This window comes from Bubalus bubalis, chromosome 15 (assembly GCF_019923935.1).
Source record: "Bubalus bubalis isolate 160015118507 breed Murrah chromosome 15, NDDB_SH_1, whole genome shotgun sequence".
Classification (NCBI taxonomy): Eukaryota; Metazoa; Chordata; class Mammalia; order Artiodactyla; family Bovidae; genus Bubalus; species Bubalus bubalis.
In genome coordinates, this window is record NC_059171.1 from 63,798,398 (window position 1) to 63,821,921 (window position 23,524).

The 23,524-nt window shown below is 39.6% G+C and overlaps 1 long non-coding RNA gene across 2 annotated transcripts in view; it reads right to left on the reverse strand.

Annotated features, from left to right (window-relative positions):
• The window catches only part of LOC112579202, a 79,441-nt gene extending 56,399 nt beyond the window's left edge, over positions 1 to 23,042 (reverse strand). For both annotated transcript variants that reach the window (XR_006640049.1, XR_006640048.1), the window contains exons 1-2: positions 22,795 to 23,042; positions 6,208 to 6,303 (exon numbers count right to left, since the gene is read on the reverse strand). This is a non-coding gene — a long non-coding RNA (uncharacterized LOC112579202). The remainder of the gene's footprint in view (positions 1 to 6,207; positions 6,304 to 22,794) is intronic.
• Between the last annotated feature and the right edge of the window lie 482 nt (positions 23,043 to 23,524).

Consider the following 23,524-nt stretch of genomic DNA (forward strand, 5'->3'; position numbering starts at 1 on the left):
CTTCAGTCGTGTCTGACTTTTTCTTTGAACTGAAGCCCGCTAGGCTCCTCTATTGATGGAATTCTCCAGGCAAGAATACTAGAGTGGGTTGTCATGCCCTCCTCCAGGGGATCTTCCCAATCCAGGGACCAAACCCATGTCTCTTATGTCTCCTGCATTGGCAGGCAGGTTCTTTACCACTACTGCCACCTGGGAAGCCCAATTAAAGTTTAAGTAGTTTCACCAAACCAAGACTCTGAGTCTGCATCTACCCTCCCCAGGTTAAAAAAGAAAAGTTACGCAATGTCACCAGAAGGCTAAAGACTTCACCAGACTGGGATTTCTGCCTGAGTTGACTGGAAGTTAGAAAGGCTACTGAAAAGAGAATTACTTTCTCACTTTGTAATTCAATATTATTTTTGTTTTCAGTTTGTTCTGATTTTTGTCTCTGTTTTCTTCTTCCTATCTTCCTGTAGGTTGCTGGAACATTTTCTAAAATTTCATTTTTATTCATGTGTAGTGCCTTTAAGTGTATAACTCACATTCAAAATTGGACAACTTTTTGTGGTTGTTATATATTTTTAACCACAGTCTATTTGTGCCATCATTTTACCAGTTATTTTGAAGCATAAATAGCTTACCTCCCTTTACTTCCCTTTATTCTCCACTATTTATAAGCTTATTTTCTTAAATATCTCCTCTATATACATGTAGAAACATATTAGATGGTGCTATCATAATGTTTGCTTCAACTGGAATAATTAAAAAAAACACAAATTAGAGAATTCAAGAGGAAAAGCAAAGTCTGTTGTATTTACACATATTTTTGCCTACTCTGTCCTTTCTTCCTTCCAAGGTTTATTCTTTATTTTCTTTCTGTTTAGAACATTCAGTCACTAGTGCCAGTGTTTTTGGCTCCAAGTGTGGGATACATGAGGTGAGAAGAACACCCAGGGAGCTCAACATCATGTCATGCCTTGAATGTCAAATCCCTAGTCAAATTGTCAACTTCTCTGTACGCTTTCAGAATCTCCTTATGTTTCTTGTTATATAATGTCCAGGGTTTGTAGTTGTACTTAGTGTGATGAATAGGCAAAAGTGCATCTAATCCACTGTTTCAGAAGCAGAAGTCTAATTCAAGATTCTATCCAAATTTATTTCAAGTACCACTAGTAAGTGCATCCCAGCTCTGAACATATTTGCTTAAACTCTAGTATTATTGACTCTCACCCATCACATCTTTTAAAGTACTATTATCAGTTGGATCACTTTTCATTTAATTTAGTTGATTTTGTAAGCCCATGGAGTAACACTGTGAAAAGTATACTGAATTTAGAGCTAAACAACCTGTTTCATTTCTACCACTTGCTAGCTGGGTGGTCTTGAAGAATTAATGTAAACACCTTTTGAGTTATATTATTCTCTGAAATCAGTATCAGTATTGATGATACTGGCAGTATCAATTTCTCCCCCCGCCCCCCCACAGACTTTTGGTGAGATTAAAGTGTAACAATGTATATGGAAACATTCTTGGACCATAGGTGTTTAATGATGTTTATGAAATCTGATGTCTTCAGAGCACACTATTTAATTGGCATTACCTTCTTAAATAAGATTACTTTTGCTATAGTTACTAAAAGGAAAGGTAAGGATGTCTACATTGAAGCAGGTATGCATTAGAAGATAGAACTAAATTACATAATTTTTGTAGCTAGCTATATTAGAAAAAAATGGTGATAACCCCACTGGATCAACTCTAGCAGTCATATTAAACTGGCATGCTGTAAAGACACTGGTGGGGTTCAACAGGTGCCCTGTGCCTCCTGCTGGGGAGTAGATATATGCTGGATCAGCCAGAGTAGCATGTGTGCAGCCCTAGACATCTAAGGTAATTCCAGACCTGTTATTGCTCAATCTTGGGTGGCTGAAAGCCACTGGTCCCTCTAAGAAGTTGGAGGACACCAACTGCTCAGAGGTTGTGTAACTGTTAGCATGCTAGGTCTTATTTGTTTTGGGAATTAACTAGATAAATTGCTCCACTCAGAATAGCCATGCAACATCACACTCTTCTTCCCTTCTTCTTTTCTGATTTGGTTTCATGATAAGATGAAACTGGGAGTGGAAGCATTTACTTTGTGATCTGGGGTGGGCAAGCCTGAGGACAAAATCTACCATGCTGAGAATGGAGGAACAAACAGATGTTAGGAACCTGAGTCTTCTATGATTTTGTTGAATCACTGAATTAACTGACCCTTGACTATGCAAGATCATAATTGCTTCAGTGTTTGAGTCACTTTTATCTGGGTCTTCCATTCTGGCTCATCTAGCAAAGAATATGCCTGCAATGTGGGAGACCTGGGTTCAATCCCTGGGTTGGGAAGATTCCCTGGAGAAAGGAAAGGCTACCTACTCCATTATTCTGGCCTGGAGAATTCCATGGACTGTATAGTCCATAGGGTTGCAAAGAGCCAGATACGACTGAGCAACTTTCAGTTTCTCTTATTTAGACAGAGTGTAGGAACATTTCATAAGTTGCTATGCATACATAATGAGAAACCTAGAGTGGGTTACCATTTCCTCTTGCATTGGCACATGGATTCTTTATCATTGAGCCACTTGGGAAGCCAAAAAGAATGATAGAAATAATTGAATTATTGCATAAACACATTATATATCAAATGGAGTATCAAATGGTTTTTGAAATAACATGGAGATATGTTGTTTTCTCTAACTTACCTCTGATATAAAAGAAATTTAAAAATTGCAACATAACCCCATCTCAGTGAAAAAGAACTAAAGAGCCTCTTGATGAAAGTGAAAAAGGAGAGTGAAAAAGTTGGCTTAAAACTCAACTTTCAAAAAACTAAGATCATGGCATTTGGTCTCATCACTTCATGACTAATAGATGAGGAAACAATGGAAACAGTGACAGACTTTATTTTTGGGGGCTCCAAAATCATGCAGATGGTGACTGCAGCCATGAAATTAAGACGCTTGCTTCTTGGAAGAAAAGCTATGACCAACCTAGACAGTGTATTAAAAAGCAGAGACATTACTTGGCCAACAAAGGTCTGTCTAGTCAGGGCTATGGTTTTTCTAGTAATGTATGGATGTGAGAGTTGGACTATAAAGAAAGCTGAGCACCGAAGAATTGATGCTTTTGAATTGTGGTTTTGGAGAAGACTCTTGAGAGTCCCTTGGACTGCAAGGAGATCAAACCAGTCCATCCTAAAGAAAATCAGTCCTGAATATTCATTGGAATATTGTTGAAGCTGATGTTGAAGCTGAAACTCCAATACTTTGGCCACCTGATGCGAAGAACTGACTCATTTGAAAAGACCCAGATGCTGGGAAAGATTGAAGGGAGGAGAAGGGGATGACAGAGGATGAGATGGTTGGATGGCATCACTGACTCAATGGACATGAGTTTGAGCAGGCTCTGGGAGTTGGTGATGGACAGGGAAGCCTGGTGTGCTGCAATCCATGGGGTTGCAAAGAGTTGGACATGACTGAGCGTCTGAACTGAACTCAGTATCCCCATTTTGGGGGCTGTGGTAATTTTTACCCACAAGGCTAAACATTTTCATGGAAATAGATGGTGCTTAGTAAGGGAAAAGACCACTGAAGGTTGTGCTTTTATGGACTGTGTAAATCCAGAGAAGAAATTCTATCACAGAGGCCAGTTGTTGACTGATTAGCAAGTGGTAACATCACTGTGTGAAGAAAGGGGTGGGTTGTTTTCCGCAGGTCCCCAAGGCTTAACTTCTGGCCTCACTAGCTGCTGGTGCTCCTCCCTCAAACGTTAGTTTTAACCTTCGGAAGGTTGATACTCCCAGTGGGTGAGCACTGACGTACAGTCTGAATGGTGTCCGAGGTCAGTAATGCACTCGTAATCACTTCGGTATTTAACTTCAAAGCTAGGGACTCAATTAGGAGGATTAAAGGTAACTAAAGCATAACTTAAGTCATCTTTCCTTACACGCCCCTAATATAAGCAAAATCATTCTTATGTCAGGCTCTTTAAAAATCCATTTGGAGAAGTGTTAATCAATTCTTCACTTATTTGTCAGACATTTATTGGGCAGAATGTGGGGTCCTTTGAATAAGACAGGGCCAATGAGACCTGGCCCCAGTCATCAGGGAGGTTGCAAACAGCCCACCAGGAAATGCAGAGAATAAGAGAAAATAATAATAGAAGAGAAATGACAGAAGGTCTCAGGAGTGGAGCAAACAAGAGAGAGCACACTTCAAACCTAGCGTGATCTACCTGGGGGAATAAAGAAAGGTGTGTGCAGGAAGTGACCGTGAGATGGTTCCTGAGGGAATGAGTGAGTTTAAACATAAGGAATCACAGGCACAGAGCATTTTAGCATTTCAGCACAATGAAGAATGTGCCGAAACCAACATATGTTTCAACCTGGCTTTGCTCTTAGTAACTAGACTTATTTTAGGAAATGAGTCACGTTGAGTCTGTTTCTTCATCTTTAAAAAGGATATAATAGTATTCACCTTATAGATTTAGAAGAATTAAGTTTTGTAGCCCATTGTAAGTATTAGTGTCTGACCTAATTTTTACCTGAGGTCCATTAACTGTTATTATTATTTGCGCCAAGTCACCCAGAAAAGGGAACATTTGAGATGGATTCTTGGAGGAATTATAACAAATGGAAAGGTGCGCATTATAGATGACTGAGAAACAGATTTGAAGACCCAGAGAACTCAAAGCAAGGGAACCAGGAAGTGGTTTTTGGAGAAGAGTCATGGCAGAAATGGAAATGAGAGCATAAAATGTAGGTGTGACTCTGAGAATAGGGCCTGGGAATACCAAAGTTCCCATCAAGATGTCAAAATATAGCAGTGGTCAGCTGGTGGTATTAGCATCCTAGAGCCATAGCATAAACAATGATAAAGGAAGAATGTCTCAAACTAAATAGTAATCAGATGCAAGAGAACAACCTTATTTGATCACCGTCACTGGAGTAACTTTTTTCTTAGTGTTGGGATTTTTTTTCTGATGTGTGGGATCTTCAGGCATCACATAGGTCCTTCTGCTGTGGTGTACAGACTCTCTAGTGCAGCACATAGGCTCCAGAGTGCATGGGCTTAGTTGCTCTGTGGCATGTGGAATCGTAGTCCCTTAACTTTAGGGATCAAACCCACATTGCCTGCATTGCAAGGTAGATTCTTAACCACTGGACCACCACTTAAATCCTGCAACCTTCTTTAAGTGACTTAATTTTCTAAAAATCTCTAATGTAGAGGAGAATTCAGAGAACAGGCATTTGAGTGAAACATTGACAGAAATTTGCAAATATTACAGGTTGCATATGAGCTACTGTACTGAGAATGCATGACACATGTGCTGGGACCTCCTCCTGTCCACCACCTCTATCAAATCAAGTCCACATAGACAGTGCCACTAAGTATCCTGCCCAGGTTAAATCTTACTGAACTTCATAATAGACTGGCTATCCTTCTCTACATAGCATGTAAGATAGCTACTAGCCTTTGGTTGGTGTTTAAACCTAGTTCTGTCCCTTTTTCAGTCTCTTGCTAGTCTGTTGAAACTTAAATATACTGAGAACTGGCAAAATTAAAAATTTTGAGCTGCGAAACTGAAGACCAAGCAGAGAGATGTGGCAGAAGAGGAGGCTGGAGAGATTTGCAGCTTACTTGATTCACCACTCCTGGCTTTGAACATAGTGATAAGGGGTCATGAGTCATAGAATGTAGGTAGCTTCTGAAAATGGAAATGACCCTTAACCAACCATCAGCAAGGAAACTTAGAACTCGGTCCGACAATCACATGAAACTGAACCTTCCAAGGACCTGAGCGTGTTTGAAAGTGGATTTATCTACAGATCTTTCAGAAAGGAAGATACCTGCTGATTGATCCCTTGCTATCAGATTGTGAGACTCCAAGGAAAGAACCTGTTGACCCCTGCTCTACCCAGAATTTCACCTTCTGAAACCAATTTAATAAATTTGCATTGTTTTAAACCTTTAAGTGTGTGGTAATTTGTTTTGGCATCAGCAGAAAACTAATAATACAATTAATTGAAACTCTCTAAAAAATTTGTCCCAACTACTGAGTGGCATGGGAAAATAGCCCAGTACTTTCCTATGGCACCAAGGGAACAAAGCACTCACAGAACACTCAGGCAGGCAGAATCATTTAAGTTACCTCCAGGCCAAAGTAAGGATCAGTGTACATGGAAGTTAGATTACCGAGCTTGTGGGCTATGGAAATCCCTCCTGTAACTGAAGCTTCATGGCATATGAACACAGCTGCAACTTCCTGGTATAAAATTCCCAGTGTGGGTTCTGAAGAAATGGGGAACAGGAAACAAGGGAAGTAGAAAACGTAATTAGTAAGATTAATCATGATAAAACCTGAAGGTAGTTTTCTGCTCTGTATAACTGCAGATGATAAGGATATAATGCATGAAACTACAGATAAATCCCCACATTCATGAGAATTACTGTAGAACAGGTGCTGCCCAGCCTGGGGATACAAGACCATGGAGGGTGGAGTGAGGTACGAAGGGCTGAGAATAATAATTCTATGGCTCATTTCCACTTGCTAGGTGGCTGGGTTGCAAGAGCTGCAGCTGGCTTCCTCTTCTTGCTCCCCACACCCTTTCAGAAGGTTCCACTGTTGCCAGATCATGGAGAGATAGAGATGATTGAACTTTACCTTGAAGATGATGTCAAATGCAATATCATGTACAAAGTGCCTGGCCTGTGTGATGCTGTTATATCATCACCATCATCAATCATCACATTTGTTAGGCATTTTGTACATGCCAGGCACTTTGTACACTTTATCTCATTTTATGCTCACTATAATACTCTATGAGCTGTGTGTGTGTGTGTGTGTGTGTGTGTGTTAGTCACTTAGTCATGTTCGACTCTACGACCTCATGAACCTGTCAGTCTCCTCTGTCCATGGAATGCTCCAGGCAAGAATACTGGAGTGGGCTGACATTCCCTTCTCCAGGGGATCTTCCCAACCCAGGGATCAAACCCAGGTCTCCTGTGTTGCAGGCAGATTCTTTACCATCCGAGGCACCAGGGGAGCCCAGCACACTATGAGGTAAGTAGTACTATATACCATTTACAGATGAAGAAACTGAGGTTTAGAGAGCTTAAACAGCTTGCTCAAGAACTAGAACTAGAAAACAATAGCTGACCCCCAGAAGTGTAACTTCAGCATTCTTATTCCTTAACATGCATCACATTTTCTCCTTGTGCAGCTGCTCTGAATGCTCTGAAGAGGCATCCAAGGGCTGTTTTGAACTGAACTGAGAAAATGCACAACCCTGAGCTGCAGGACCTAAAGGTCCCGGGCTGCTAAGTCATAGCCTCCTCAATGTGCTCTTGTCGCTATCAGCAGAGGCCCAGGAGCAAAAGTCCAGGTTCCCAGGGGTCCAGAGGTCCTCTCCAGAAATGCCGTTTATCCTTCATTCTGAACTCAGGGCTCTGTCCTAACTTCTCTCATTTTCTCTGCTTAACTTCCTCCTCCCTGTCTCTTCAGACGCAGTGTCTTGGCTTTCTCCACAGCTTTGTCTTCAGATGCCGCTGGTAGCAAGACTGTTGGCTCTTAATTCCAAAGGCCTTCCCCGGTGGCTGCCTCAAACAGCCTAGCCCACCACCTTGAAACCAGAGCTCCTGTTAGGTCTTATGTTCCAGGTTCTTATGTTCATTCTCTTGAGATGCCACTGTGAACAGTCCTTGAATCTGCCAAACATTCTCACCACCAGACCACATCTCCACTGCAGGGGTCCCGCTTCCCAACTGAAACCTGGGATGATATTAATTTATTCCAAGTTGGATCCTCCAGCAAATACTCATATTTTAAAAATAGTACAGTTGTTTCTCCCCACTTTAAGTCTGTCTCTGGGAATGCATTCACTGAAGGCTCGTTAACATCGGCCGCCTGAGTTTCTCTCCCTTGTTCACACTCTTCTCACCCAAAGGGAGCATTTTATTTTCTGCAACCACAGCCCATGCTCCAGCTGGAATTCCATTGCATTCAGTCCACACTACAGCACTTCCTTCTTAACCTAACCTGGGACTTAAAAACAGACATTTGTTTAAAAAGCAATAAATTCGTATGGTAAAAAGCTAAAACAGGACAAATGGTATTTAATGAACAATGTCCTTCCAGCTCCATTTGGCCAAAGATCCCATTGTGAACTGCTGTTGCACTTGCTGTCTAGAAAATTTTCATACACTCATAAGTACATGCACATTTATTTGAAATAAGTGAAGCATATTATACACAATATGCAATGTATAATGTTTTGTGGACTTTTTTCTATGCTAGAGATGTCTTTTCAGCATATGCAGAAGAACTCTATCTCATTTTTTAACATCTATATGATAAACATATGTAGCTATATCCTAGATTTGTTAACCAATTCCATGGCAATAGACATTTAACTGTTTCCTGTATTTTTTGCTACTATAGCATTATTTTAATGAGTATATGTGTATATATGTGTGTATATGTACATGTAATGTCTATATTCAAATAGTCTTCCAATTACCCCTTTATTTCCTTTATATTATTATGAAATTACCTAGTTGCATTTATTTAGTAACTCATTTGTTTTTCCCCATTAAACTGTAATCTCTTTAAGGAAAGGGACTTTATCTATTTCTTTTCCTTTTTTGGTTCATTTCTGTATCTCTGGCACTTTAAATAGTGTCTGGAACATAATTTTTTGAATAAATGAATCAATGAGGAAAGAGATTTTTCTGACATGTTATTTGAGTATAACTGTGGAATAAAAACCTCAAGTGAAGATGTAAACTTAAGACATTTACTAGAGATATTATGGCTGGTAAAGAATCCACCTGCAATGCAGGAAACCTGGGTTTGACCCCTGGGTTGAGAAGGTCCCCTGGAGAAGGGAAAGGATTCCCACTCCAGTATTCTGGTCTGGAGAATTCCACGGACTGTGTAGTCCATGGGGTCACAAAGAGTCAGCTACGACTGAGCAACTTTCACTTAGGCATTTACTAGAGATTGCTAAGTGTCTTTTAGGTAGTACCAATGTTTAATTCACCAAGAATTTTGAAAAGGCTTGTTCTCATTCATTTTCCAACCATATGAAAACAGTTCAGTACCTTTATTGTAAGGTCAGGGCCCCTTTTCCCTCCTCATACGTTAATTCTTAACCTTGCAGGCATGCGGACCCCCTAGACTACACGTTAAATCTCTGTTCATGACTTGCCCCATAGATGCCCTTTAGTCTGTTTTCACTTGCCCACTCACACTAGTGATGGTCACTATCAAAACTGTAGATGCAGGGAGGATGGCCACACGGGCTTGGAAGCAGGCACCACCCTTTGGGACAAAGGAACCCCAGAGAACCTGACTACCATTGCATGATTTTAAAAGATGAGAGTGAATGTGTTTGTGTGTGTTTTGGGTAAGTATTAATACATCACCCTGGGTATGCTGGAGCAAGGATTTTACTTTCTCAAGTCTAATTTCAATATTACCAATACTGGAGAATATAAGTATTTTAGACACTTTTATAAGAGTAGAGTATTTTTCATACAGTTAACTTTCTTTTTTAGAATTTACCAAATCTCCTTCCCTCCAGTTTTTTTCTTTAACAAGAAGCAAAATAGGAATGTCTACAGGAATTAAGAACACTGGAAAAATGGAGGAAATTTGTTCTTTAATGGGAACATTGCCATATTTTTTGAAGCAAGTATATTTAAGAAAAATTAAAGGGTTGATGTGCTACATTATAGGTAATTAATGTATGGAACCTCTAACCCTGAGAAGGGTGTCTGGTGCTGAAAGTAAAGCCCAATGCTGTAAAGAACAATACTGCATAGGAACCCAGAATGTTAGGTTCATGAATCAAGGTAAATTAGAAGTGATCAAACAGGAGATGGGAAGAGTGAACATCAACATTTTAGGAATCAGTGAACTAAAATGAACTGAAATGAGCAAATTTAATTCAGATGACCATTATATCTACTACTGTAGACAAAAATCCCTTAGAAGAAATGGAATATCCCTCATAATCAACAAAAGAGTCCAAAATGCAGTATTTGGGTGCAAATACTGTCTCAAAAATGATAGAATGATCTCTGTTCATTTCCAGGCAAACCATTCACTATCACAGTAATCCAAGGCTATGCCCCAACCACTAATGCCAAAGAAGCCGAGGTTGAACAGTACTATAAAGACCTACAAGACCTTCTAGAACTAACACCAAAAATTATGTCCTTTTCATCACAGGGGACTGGAATGCAAAAGTAAGAAGTCAAGAGATACATGGAGTAACAGGCAAGTTTGGCCTTGGAATACGGAATGAAGCAGGGCAAAGGCAAAAAACGTTTTGTCAAGATAATGCACTGGTCATGGCAAAAACCCTCTTTCAACAACACAGGAGATGACTCTACACATGGACATCACCAGATGGTCAACACCAAAATCAGATTGATTATATTCTTTGCAGCTGAAGATGGAGAAGCTCTATACAGTCAGCAAAAACAAGACTGGGAGGTGACTGTGGCCCAGATCATGAACTCTTTATTGCCAAAGTTGGACTTAAATTGAAGAAAGTACGTAAACCACTAGGCCATTCTGGTTATGACCAAAATCAAATCCCTTACATTTATATAGTGGAAATGACAAATAGATTCAAGGGATTAGATTTGGTAGACAGAGTGCCTGAAGAACTATGAATGGAAGTTTGTAACATTATACAGAAGACAGTGATCAAAACCATCCCCAAGAAAAAGAGATGCAAAATGGCAAAATGGTTCTCTGAGGGGGCCTTACAAATACCTGAGAAAAGTGGAGAAATGAAAGGCAAAAGGAAAAAGGAAAGGTACATCCATCTGAATGCAGAAATCCAAAGAATAACAAGGAGAGATAAGAACGCTTTCCTAAGTGAACAATGCAAAGAAATAGAGTAATACAATAGAATGGGAAAGACTAGCTATCTCTTCAAGAAATTTAGAGATACCAAGGGAATATTTTATGCAAAGATGAGCACAATAAAGGACAGAAATGGTATGAACCTAACAGAAACAGAAGATATTGAGAAGAGGTGGCAAGAATACACAGAACTATACAGAAAAGATCTTAATGACCTGGATAACCTTGATGGTGTGATCACTTACCTAGAGCCAGACATCTTGGAATGTGAAGTCAAGTGGCCCTTAGGAAGCATCACTAAGAACAAAGCTAGCAGAGATGATGGAATTCCAGCTGAGCTATTTCAACTCCTAAAAGATGATTCTGTGAAAATGCTGCACTCAATATGCCAGCAAATTTGGAAAACTCAGCAGTGGCCACAGGACTGGAAAAGGTCAATTTCCATTCCAATCCCTAAGAAAGGCAATCCCACAGAATGCTCAAACTACCACACAATTGCACTCATCTCACACGCTAGCAAAGTAATGCTCAACATTCTCCAAGCCAGGCTTTAACAGTACATGAACCATGAACTTCCAGATGTTCAAGATGGTTTTAGAAAAGGCAGAGGAACCAGAGATCAAATTGCCAATATCTGTTAGATCATAGAAAAAGCAAGAGAATTCCAGAAAAACATCTACTTCTGCTTCATTGACTACACCAAAGACTTTGACTGTGTGGATCACAGCAAACTGTGGAAAATTCTGAAAGAGATGGGAATACCAGACCACCTTACCTGCCTCCTGAGAAACCTGTATGGAGGTTTAGAAGCAACAGTTAGAACCAAACATGGGACAATGGATGGTTCCAAACTGGGAAAGAAGTATATTGTACATCAAGGCTGTATATTGTCACCCTGCTTATTTAACTTGTATGCAAAGTACATCGTATGAAATGCCAGGCTGGATAAAGCACAAGCTTGAATCAAGATTGCTGGGAGAAATATCAGCAACCTCAGATATGCAGATGACACCACCCTTATGGCAGAAAATAAAGAGGAACTAAAGAGCTTCTTGATGAAGGTGAAAGAGGAGAGTGAAAAAGCTGGCTTAAAACTCAACATTCAAAAAACTAATACCATGACATCTGGTTCCATCACTTCATGGCAAATATGGGGAAACAATGGGAACAGTGACAGACTTTATTTTCTTGGGTTCCAAAATAACTGCAGGTGTTGACTCTAGCCATGAAATTAAAAGACGCTTGTTCCTTGGAAGAAAAGCTATGACCACCTAGACAGCATATTGAAAAGCAGAGACATTACTTTGCCAACAAAGTCTGTATAGTCAAAGCTATGGCTTTCCAGTAGTCATGTATGAATGTGAGAGTTGTACCATAAAGAAGGCTGAGTGCCGAAGAATTGATGTTTTCTAACTGTGGTGTTGGAGTAGACTCTTAAGAATTCCTTGGACTGCAAGGGTATCAAACCAGTCAATTCTAAAGGAAATCAATATTCATTTTAAGGACTAATGCTGAAGCTCTAATATTTTGGCCATCTGATGCTAAGAGTGGACTCATTGGAAAAGACCTTGATGCTGGGAAAGATTGAAAGCAGAAGAAGGGGATGACAGAGGGCGAGATGGTTGGACATCATCACTGACTCAGTGGACATGAGTTTGAACAAAGCCCGGGAGATGGTGAAAGACAGGGAAGCCTGGCATACTGCAGTCCATGGAGTTGCAATAAGTCAGACATTTCTAAGTGACTAAACATAACAAACCCTGAGAAGATGTAAAACATATTGAAAAATACAAAAAACTGTATATTCCTCTTAACTGAAAGGCTATATTCCCAAAAACAGTTTTTTTGGGGGAAAAAAAACCAAAACTGGTTTTAAAAATAGGATGATGTTAAGCCGGGGAAGGCAATGGCACCCCACTCCAGTACTCTTGCCTGGAAAATCCCATGGACGGAGGAGCCTGGTACGCTGCAGTCCATGGGGTCGCTAAGGGTCAGACATGACTGAGCGACTTCACTTTCATTTTTCACTTTCATGCATTGGAGAAGGAAATGGCAACCCACTCCCGTGTTCTTGCCTGGAGAATCCCAGGGACGGGGGAGCCTGGTGGGCTGCCGTCTATGGGGTCGCACAGAGTCTGACACGACTGAAGTGACTTAGCACGATGCTAAGCAAAAGCTGATACTAGAAGATAGAAATATAAATGTAGCTGTCAATTTCCTTATAAGTATATATTGCATATGCCGGTGCTATTTTACTTCAGTCGTGTCTGACTCTTTGCTACCCCATGGACTGTAGCTTGCCACCCTCCTCTATCCATACGATTCTCCAGGCAAGAATACTGGAGTGCATTGCCGTGCCCTCCTCTGTGGGATCTTCCCAACCCAGGGATTGAACTTGCATCTCTTATGATTCCTGCATTGGCAGGCAGATTCTTTACCACTAGCACCACATATATATCAAAATAAAAGTAATAAATTCAGCATATTACCTAATAAGATTGTCAGGGATAATCTCATAAGATTGCATGCATATCTTAAAATAGGAATACTAGAAAGCGTAAAATTAACCTCCATTTACCTCTCTTGCTTGGTAGAGACTTTTTATTTCCTTCCCCCAGTGTTTTAAGTAATGATGGCAGATTTGCTCAGGTGGCTCAGCAGGTAAAGAATCTGCCTGCAATGGAGGAGGCACAGGAAACGTGGGTTTGATCCCCAGGTCAGGAAGTTCCCCTGGAGGAGGTCATGGCAACCCATTCCAGTATTCTTGCCTGCAGAATCCCATGGACAGAGGAACCAGGCATGTTACAGTCCATGGGGTCTCAGAGTCAAACACAATTAAAGCAATTGAGCACACACAGTGTAGGAAAAACCTTTCACTTCAGGACTGCTGCTGCCGCTGCTGCTACTAAGTCGCTTCAGTCGTGTCTGACTCTGTGCGACCCCGTAGACGGCAGCCCACCAGGCTCCTCTGTCCCTGGGATTCTCCAGGCAAGAATACTGGAGTGGGTTGCCATTTTCTTCTCCAATGCATACATGCATGCTGTCACTTCAGTCGTGTCTGACTCTGTGCGACTCTATAGACAGCAGCCCACCAGGCTCCTCTGTCCATAGGATTCTCTAGGCAAGAGTACTGGAGTGGGTTGCCATTTACTTCTCCTCATTTGAGGACTGTACTTCTCCAACTCTCTATGGAAAAGGGTCAATTTGTCTCCATCCATTCTTGACTGATATTTTTATTAAGTACAATAAAGAATAAATTACTAGAAGCATAAAGTAAAAGAAAGGAATATATAAAGCAAACAAAAGCCATACATTAGGGCCATATTTTTAATCACCAAATGGAACATACATAAAATTAATTCCAAACTGCTGTACAAGTTTCTTCAGCTTGTTCTCAATGTCTCACTTTCCCTAGCAGACAGATGATAAACTGTGAGAGATCATCTCTGGTCCACAGACCACAATAGAAGAGTTTACCAAGGAATTTATTTACTTTCTAGGGTTTAATTTCTTGTCCATTTATTCAATTCTTTTCAAACACTCTATGAATTTTTGACTCTCATTGTGGCATTCTGTTTAAATCCTTCGTGTATTCCTCCTAGAAATTCAAAGTACCTTTTGTGGAAAAAGCTTTGGAAGACCTCTATTCAGTTCAGTAGCTAGGACTGAGATGGTAAATTCCTTTTACCAATTTCAGCTGTTTGCTGGGCACCACATTTCAGGCCACAGAGCCCAGCACCCCAGCCCTATAAGCCTCTGGCCACTCATATTCCTATTTAGCACCTCAGCTGCTGCTGCTGCTAAGTCACTTCAGTCGTGTCTGACTCTGTGCGACCTCATAGACGGCAGCCCACCAGGCTCCCCCCTGGGATTCTCCAGGCAAGAACACTGGAGTGGGTTGCCATTTCCTTCTCCAGTGCATAAAAGTGAAAAGTGAAAGTGAAGTCGCTCAGTCATGTCTGACTCTTAGCGACCCCATGGACTGCAACCCACCAGGCTCCTCCATCCATGGGATTTTCCAGGCAAGAGTACTGGAGTGGGGTGCCATTGCCTCTCAGAGAGGCCCTCAAATCATTTTTAAGGCTCAGGGGTATTTTTATTCAATTTCCTTTAGTCCTCCCAAAGCTGAATGGCAAAATCCTTACTATCCTGTTCTTTTGGCTTTTATTTTTATTTCCCCAGTATTTTATTTCTGCTTTTGCTAATACTCCACAAGAGAAGAAATGTAAACATTAGTATACAATAAACACAAAACTCTCCTAGTTAAGGAAAATAGAAACATATGAAAAATCTACTTACACTAGAATCTCTAGTAAAGGAGGAACTCATGGTGAAAAAGCTCATTTTAGGCACTAAAATATGTTGGCTAAATTTATGGAATATAGATCTCTAATGGACAAAACAAAAATCACATAGTTGTAGAATTTTCCTAAAAAGCTTTTGATGTGTGAGTCTGGTAAGACTTTGATATGATATAATTTGTCAAAATATATATTCTTATTAATAGTTATAAGTTGATTTTTAAAATTATTTATTTTTAATTGGAGGATGATTGCTTTACGATATTGTGCTGGCTTCTGCCATATGTTAACATGAATCAGCCATAGCTATACATACGTCCCCTGCCTCCTGAGCCTCCCTCCCACTTCCCATCGCTTAAAAGTTGATTTTGATTTTTAATTATCCACAGCCAGCAGCGAGTTCTCCTTGAAGAAATTCAGTAGGAAGCGCTGTACAAGATCAAATTATCGCTGCCCTGAGCCTAGTTCTGGTGGTTGACAATTTGTGTGAATTTTAACACATCATTTATGGGACTTCTGACTTGCTATTTGTCCAATAAAGACAGTGAAATCTTTCAGAGAAAGAGTGGAGACCAAAAGAAGGGGTGTGGCTAGGATTTAAAAGCCAAGTCACCTCCCTGCAATAAAACAGTCACTACTGACTAATGACTTAATGTGAATTTAATCTGAGCTTTTTCATTGAATGCTTCCTGCCAGGCTTTGTTCTAAGTGTTTTAAAAGGATGAACTGCCATAAGTCTCAGAACCACAGGATGAGGCATGTGCTGTCTTTATTCCCACTTTGCATTTGAGCAAACCAAAGCACAGATGGATTAAATCACTTGCCCAGGGGCACATAGCTAGGAAGTCAAGGTGCTGAGGTTTGAGCTAAAATCAATCCCAAGTTTACATTCTTAACATTCTGCTGTATCTTATCCTAGTGCTGCATATGATCTCATTAATACAGGCACCACAGTGCAGATTTTAACTTTAGTTGAGAAGTCCTGGTAATTTTACCTATTAAATACTTTTAAACTTTATCCCTTGCTCTAAACTTATTCTAAACTTATTTAGAACTTATCCCTTGTTCTAAACAATGGGAATTCATCCAGGTAATTCATGCATGGATCAATAAATAATTGTTCATTAGTAAGGCATTATCAAGCATTTGCTAAACTCTAGGTCTGTCCTGGTGAATAAGGCACATTTTCTGCCATAATAGTGCTTATTATCTCACAAGAAGATTGTACAGAAAATGAGATTATTTATGACAGTAACTGTATTTCCTCTTCACTGACTTCTTACACACTTGGCCTCTAAATTCAATGATGCAGTTGTTAAAATTGCCTCTAGTTTCTAATCTCTCATACATATATTTTTTTCATAATCTGTGCCTTTGCTTGGATTGTCTTCTCTACTCGAATACTTTTCCATTTTTAATCTCCTGGCTTATAGTTACTTTCAAGAATCACTTCCTCTAGGAGCTCTACCCATACACTAGTTAAACTGGTCTAAAAGCAAACGACACTAATGTGTGTTTGTTCCTTGATCAAGTACTGTGTCTTCTTTATTGAATAAAGATGCTGTCTTAGTCTGTTCAGGCAGCTGTAAGAAAATAACTTAGACCAAGTGGACTATACACAGCAGAAATTTATTTCTCACAGTTCTGAAGGCTGGAAAGTACCAGATCAAAGCACCAGCAGATCCAATGTCTGATGAGGACTCATTTCCTCTTTCATAGATGGCATCATTTCACCATGTTCTCATAAGGTATGAAACAGAGAGGAATCTCTCTGGGGCTTCTTTTGTAAGGACCCTAATCGCCTTCATGAGGGCTCTACCCTTATGACCTAATCAGCTCCCAAAGGCCCCGCCTCTTAATACCATCACTTTTGGAGTTCATCATATGGATTTGAGAGGGACAACAAACATTCACCCCATGGCAAGTGCCAAGGGCAGGATCTCATGCAGCACTGACACTTAGCAAATATATATAGAAAGGAACCAGAGAAGTTGCTAACTTGAACCAGAGAGTTGTTCAGTCCTCTCTCCCAAGTCTGTAGTTCCTCCCACTTGCTTGCTAGAGGAGAATATTTATAGCTACATCCTAGTGAGTATAATCAATATTCTTTCCAATCACCATTCTCACTCAGGCACAGACTAAGTTCTTGCTTCACCCAAGATTAAACACCTCAGTTCTACAGATCTGGGAAAATTCACAGTCCTGCTCATTCCCACCATCTGTACATTTGAAGACTGTTGTTATGTAGCTGCTCAGTCATGTCCAACTTTTTGTGACCCCATGGACTTTAGCCCACCAGGCTCCTCTGTCCATGGGATTTCCCAGGCAACAATACTGGAGTGCGTTGCAATTTCCTTCTCCAGAGGATCTTCCCAACCCAAGGGTGGAACCTGGGTCTCCTGAATTGCAGGTTGATTCTTTACCACTGACCTACCAGGGAAACCCACATATTTGAAGATAGGCAAACAATTATTCACCTTTAGCAAGCATAAAGGAAAAAAAAAAGAACTGAGATGATTCTATAACAATATGGCAGTCTATTTTTTATCTTCAAAATAAGCTGGGAGGGGTTGAACCCATAATATAGTACATAGCAATTATATTTTATCATATTCTAGAGCCAGATTTCACATACACTATGGGTGCTGACAAGGTGATTCTGTTAGCAAAACATATTCTCTTTGTTCAATATAATGGGAAGGTCCAGAAACATTATCCAGCAAAGATGATGGCTGAAATATAGTTTCTACCAAAATCGGGATAGAAATTATAGGTCAGAAAAAAAATTTTAATTGCATTTGTAAACTAAGTAACTAACTCAACCCAACCCATTTGTCAATAATGAAAAAAATCTTCATTTTATTTTTTAAAGTCTAATTTAGACTTCCAAGGATATTTTATTTCCTTTTAAAAGTGTCTATTGTTGTATTCATAATGAAAATTAATGAATTGAGTTTTTACTTCCATGAAAATAAATTTAAATTTTATTTATTTGGCCTTGCTGCTTGGCACATGGGATCTTAGTTTCCCGATCTGGGATTGAACCATCAGCTCTTGCAGTGGAAGTACAGAATCTAAACCACTGGACCACCAGGGAAGTCCCCCCAAAATAACTTTAATATTTAAAGTTTAAGGAGAAGAATCATCATTGTGCTTTTCTGCCTCAATCTGTGGAAAGAGAAATTGACATTTTCTGCAAGTTTTAGAAAAGTCTTAATAGTAAAAGACAATGAACCAACAGATTTCTTGGAGTTAGAGGTGTGAGCTATGTGTTGCCATTTTAAAACAGAAGCAGTATCCAACCTTCAAAGTACAATGAGAAGAGAATCATTCCCTGAGAAATGGTCCGCTTCAATCCTTCTGTATTCTACTATAAAATGTGGCAGAAGCAAATAAGAGTTTATTTACTGCTGTATAAAACTTTGGCTGAAGAGGCAAGGAAAGGAAGTCTGCTTTCGATTTCAACCATCTGGAAATATTACAGCTCAAAGCTAAGATCTTCCAATTTTCTTGCAGGATAAGTAGCGTGTTTCTCCTTAACTCGACACTGTAGGCCAGAACAGGGTCAAGGAAATGATGCTTTTATAGGTAAATTTCCCCATGTAGCTGTACCACTCCTCAGACTTTCAAAAACTTGGGGGAAAATATGGATTAATAACGGTCTTTTTAAATGTGAAATCCCCACACGTTTTAAATTAGAGAAATTATTTGCAAAGTCATCATTGCCCTGTTTTGTAATCCCTCGTAAATGTAGAATGTAGCTCTTTTACATCTATTCACCCTCAAAACTGATTTTTTTTCTCTTCAGAATAAATAAGAATCACTTTTTTCTCAAGAATATCTGGATAGGGTGATTTTCCCCAATTCTGAGATCAGCCCTCTAAAGGATTAACACTTTACACATCACTTAACCCCTTGGAACTTTTGTTTCTCTTTCTGTAAAGTAATACTGACCACCCACTGAACCCAAGGGCAGGGAGGCAGGAGTGCACCAGTGCTGAGAAGGAAAGTGTGATGCAAATTCTAGGCATCTAGTGTGGTCTCCTGTAGAAAAACTTCAGTTAACCCCCAGGAAAGCAAAGGGTTTTGTGCTCGATTCAAAGGCTAAGTGACCTTTGAGAGTCCATCTACTCTTGAAGCCTCAACTTTCCCCTCTGGACAGTGTCCATCCTCAATTCAAACTCTCATATTTGTCTTGCTTATTTTGGTCTAATTATTTTTTTTCTTCTATGCTTCTATCCCTTTTATTTTTTATAATATTTATCATTTTTTAAACAATATTTCCTTCTATCCATTTTCTTTTCTCAACACGTTCAAATTTATTGATTTATTTTTGCTTAGAAAGTGTGAAAATTGTTATAAGATCTCAGAGCTCTTCTTGGGAAAAGCCACTTGGAAATAATAAACATAAATAACAATAAATACTTAGAAAGCTCCCAGAACTGTTGAAGTCCTTTTGCTATTTCCAAACAATAGACAGAAGAGAATTCAAATTTTTTCATTTCTCCCTTTAACTATCCTTAATCTATTCTGACCTTGGAGGGGAAAAGCACTGTATTTAAATCCCCCTGCCATTTTAATCTTAAATTTACAGAAACTTTTGTACTGAGAGTTGAGAAAGGAATTTTTCCTGAGATAGAGGACAGAGCTCAGACAATAAAAATTTAAATATGAACAGCAGCAAAAATGTTCAAGGTGAGATAATCATGTAAGTTACAACTCACCACAGTTAATTCAAAGAGGCAAACCTGATTCATATTGTCTTTACTTATGATTGGAGCAATGTTACTTAAAATAAGAGGACTTCCACACAGTGCTTAACAATTCTATTTTTTATTTGATGATTTGAAGTTTTCACGATACTTGCTGTCCAAGGACATGATCTTTTTTATAAAAAGGTTTGCAGCTCTCACTCTTCCAAAGGGGTTGGGGTGGGGGGGTGGGAAATTAGAAATGTGGCTTTCATGATGATAGATATAATACACTCTCAGTTTGTTTCTGTTGTGTGCTTCCCTTTTGTTTTCCAGTATGTTGATTACACTGAGTCCTGGACACCGTTTGTTGATTTCAAAGGCTGAATGGAGCAGAGAATAGGCACCTGTGACAATAGCCCCAGGTGGGTGTCAAAGTGCTTTACTGACAGCAGCAGAGAGTGTGGTTCATTGGCAGGAGCTCTAAAGTGCCTGTGTTCCCTTGGATCCAGTTGTGCTTTTCTTGGAGTGAATATTGGATCTTATTTCCGTATTGAGAGGAAAAATATAGGAAGGAGATAGAGAAACTGTAGGATGTTTTTAGTTGACTTCAAGCAGTACATATAAAAAATAAAATATAGAAATGCATCTGGTCTTTAAAAAGAAACAAAAACAGAAAATAAAAGAAAGTCCTCTAAAAGGCAAAGAACAAAAAGAGTCCTTTGCAGAGAATCATAGTACAAAAACCAGGACTGTTCCAATTAAACCCTTAGTTATGTAAAATTTGCCAGGTTTTTCTGTTTTGCAGTTTCACTCCAAAGTTCAGACCAGAAATACAAGCTGGTCCCAGAAGTCATAGAAGCTGTTAAAATAAGGTGCTGGGGAATGGAAGCTGTGAAAAGAACATGGATCTAGCATAGTATGATAGTATGAGAAGAGAAGCATAAAAAGGCATGAGATGTCCACATCCTTCACATGAGAATTGGATTAGAGAAGTTAAAAAATATTTCAAGCACCCTGAGGAATAAGAAGCTACAAAATAATGGAGAAGAAAAGGAAACAGGGAGAAGAATAGAACAGAAGGGCAACAACTAATCTCTGAGGTCCTCTGGATGAAGTACAGATGAGGGGAACCGAGGTACCCCAGCTGACTGGCATCACCAACTACCAGAGATCTGAATGATGCTATCTTGGATCTCCTGGCCCAATCAATCCAGCTGCTATCTTACTGGAACTGCCTGAGAGATTCCGAGCTAAACCATCTCGTAGCCCATAGAACTGTGGGGAAAAAAATGTTCAAAAAATAGATCCATCTTTTTGAAGCCTGTACACTCTAAACAAAGGTGAGACAAAATTTTTTTATTTGAACCATGTTATCCCATCCAGTGTATTAAAAAGCAGAGACATCACTTTGCCAACAAAGTTTCATATAGTCAAAATTATGGTTTTTCCAGTAATCATGTATGAATGTGAACGTTGGACTATAAAGAATGGCACAGATTGATGCTTTCAAACTGTGGTGTTAGAGAAGACTCAGGAGTCCCTTGAACAGCAAGGAGATCAGACCAGTCAATCCTAAAGGAAATCAACCCTGAGTATTTATTGGAAGAACTGAAGCTAAAGCTGGAGCTCCAATACTTTGGCCATCTGATGCAAAGAGCCCGCTCATTGGAAAAGACCCTGATGCTGGGAAAGATTGAGAGCAAGAGAAGGGGGCAACAGAAGATGAGATGGTTGGATGGCATCACTGACTCAATGGACATGTGTGTGTGTTAATCGCTTGGTTGCATCTGACTCTTTTCGACCCCATGGACTGTAGCCAGCCAGGCTCCTCTGTCAATGGAATTCTCCAAGCAAGAATACTGGAATGGGTTGCCAATCCTTTCTCCAGGTATCTTCCTGACTCAGGGATTAAACCTGGGTCTCCTGCATTGCAGGCAGATTCTTTACCATCTGAGCCACTAGGACATGACTTTGAGCAAACTCAGGGTGATATGAAGGACAGGGGAGCTGGCTTGCTACAGTTCATGGGGTAGCAAAGAGCTGGACACGACTTAGTGACTGAACGACAACAACAATCCCATAAAAAATAAGAACAATGCTTTTAAAAAAATTATTATTGTTTTGAATCTGTGGTCAATACTTTTGGCAAAAATATGTATACATTCCAAATAAGGTAACTTGTCACCAAATGCATTAATTCTGCATTCATCCAGAAGGCAAAATGAAGTGAATATCAGAAGCATACAAAGTTTCTTCTACGATTGCTTAAACTATGAAAATTCCAAAGACTCTGATTTGGTAAGTAATTTCAAAATCAAGGCGTAAAGGAATGCATTTCTTTATGAATCATGGCAAAATTTCTGAATTTCTTCATGTAACTATCTCCAAGTTGTTAAAAGAACTAGTGATATGAAATAATGAACAGATGATTCTGTGACAAATGCTGAGGAGACTGGAATATATTATAACATAGGATATTGATCAGTGATCACGTAGCCATGCTTCCTTAGATGTATACAAATCAGGTGTATTCGAGGAGTATATGAGTTTCTTGCTATTTATTTAAATTGTTGAGTTCTTTAAGTCAGCTTGAAGAACCATTATTTTCTTTGTGAAATGGAAATTATAGTTCCATATTACACAAGACTTTTGCCATGACAACATAATAGTCATAGAAAGAAACAAATCCAATCTTAAACTACCATAATAATATTTAACCTAGTATTGCAGAACCCTGATGGCTACAAGGAGCAACAACAGCTGAAATGGTAGTGGGGGAGGGGAGGACTTTCAAAACCAAGACTGGAAGAGCAAGACTGGCCCCCCCCAAAACACAAACCAAGGGTTTCCACTGAATGACCATTAATAATCAGTTATACCAGTTCAGATATAAAATATAACATTTTACCTTTTCCTTCACCGTTCTTTTTCTTTTCATTTTCAATGTCCTTGATCTTTTCCAACTGAGCCTTCAGTACATTTAGTAGAAGCCCTCTTTCTGTGTCTTGGTAGCTATAATGTCAATATGTAAAAATAGGTCTTAAACAAACAAAAACAAACAAGACCTCTCTTCATTTTTTTTTTTTTTTCCAGAATTACTCTGTACCAGCCCTGCCTTAAGCATTGCAGCAAACAACTATGATTCAAAAAAGAGTAAAGTCATGCACGGTGATCAATAACAACCCTTGGATGCTGAACTTTTTTTTCTAATATTTGACCAACACTGCCATTTGGCACCAGTAAACAGGACTTGTATTACCGACTTCCTTTAGCAGAGTTGGCTATAACCTCTTCTCTAGCTGCCGCTGCCATCGAGGATTTGTCTGCATATTTGAGGAGGAGAGCCAGGAAAAACAGTTCTCTTTGCCCAAGAACATAAGTCTATCCAGTAGTGGAATAAGCCAAAGATATCTAAGTGAGCTTTGGGTTTTGCACTCAGCTTAAAAGTGATCCCTCCCTTGATCTTCCCAACACGTTTTGTTAAAGGTATTGAAAGCTGAAGGCCTCTGAAGAAAGATTTCTGCAAACAAAGCCCAAGAGCACTAGAAACCTCAAACCCATGTAAACAGGATCAGCTGTTTGCGCTAACCTCTTGCTCACTAGTAGCCAATTAGCTAACTCCACACTCCCACACACCC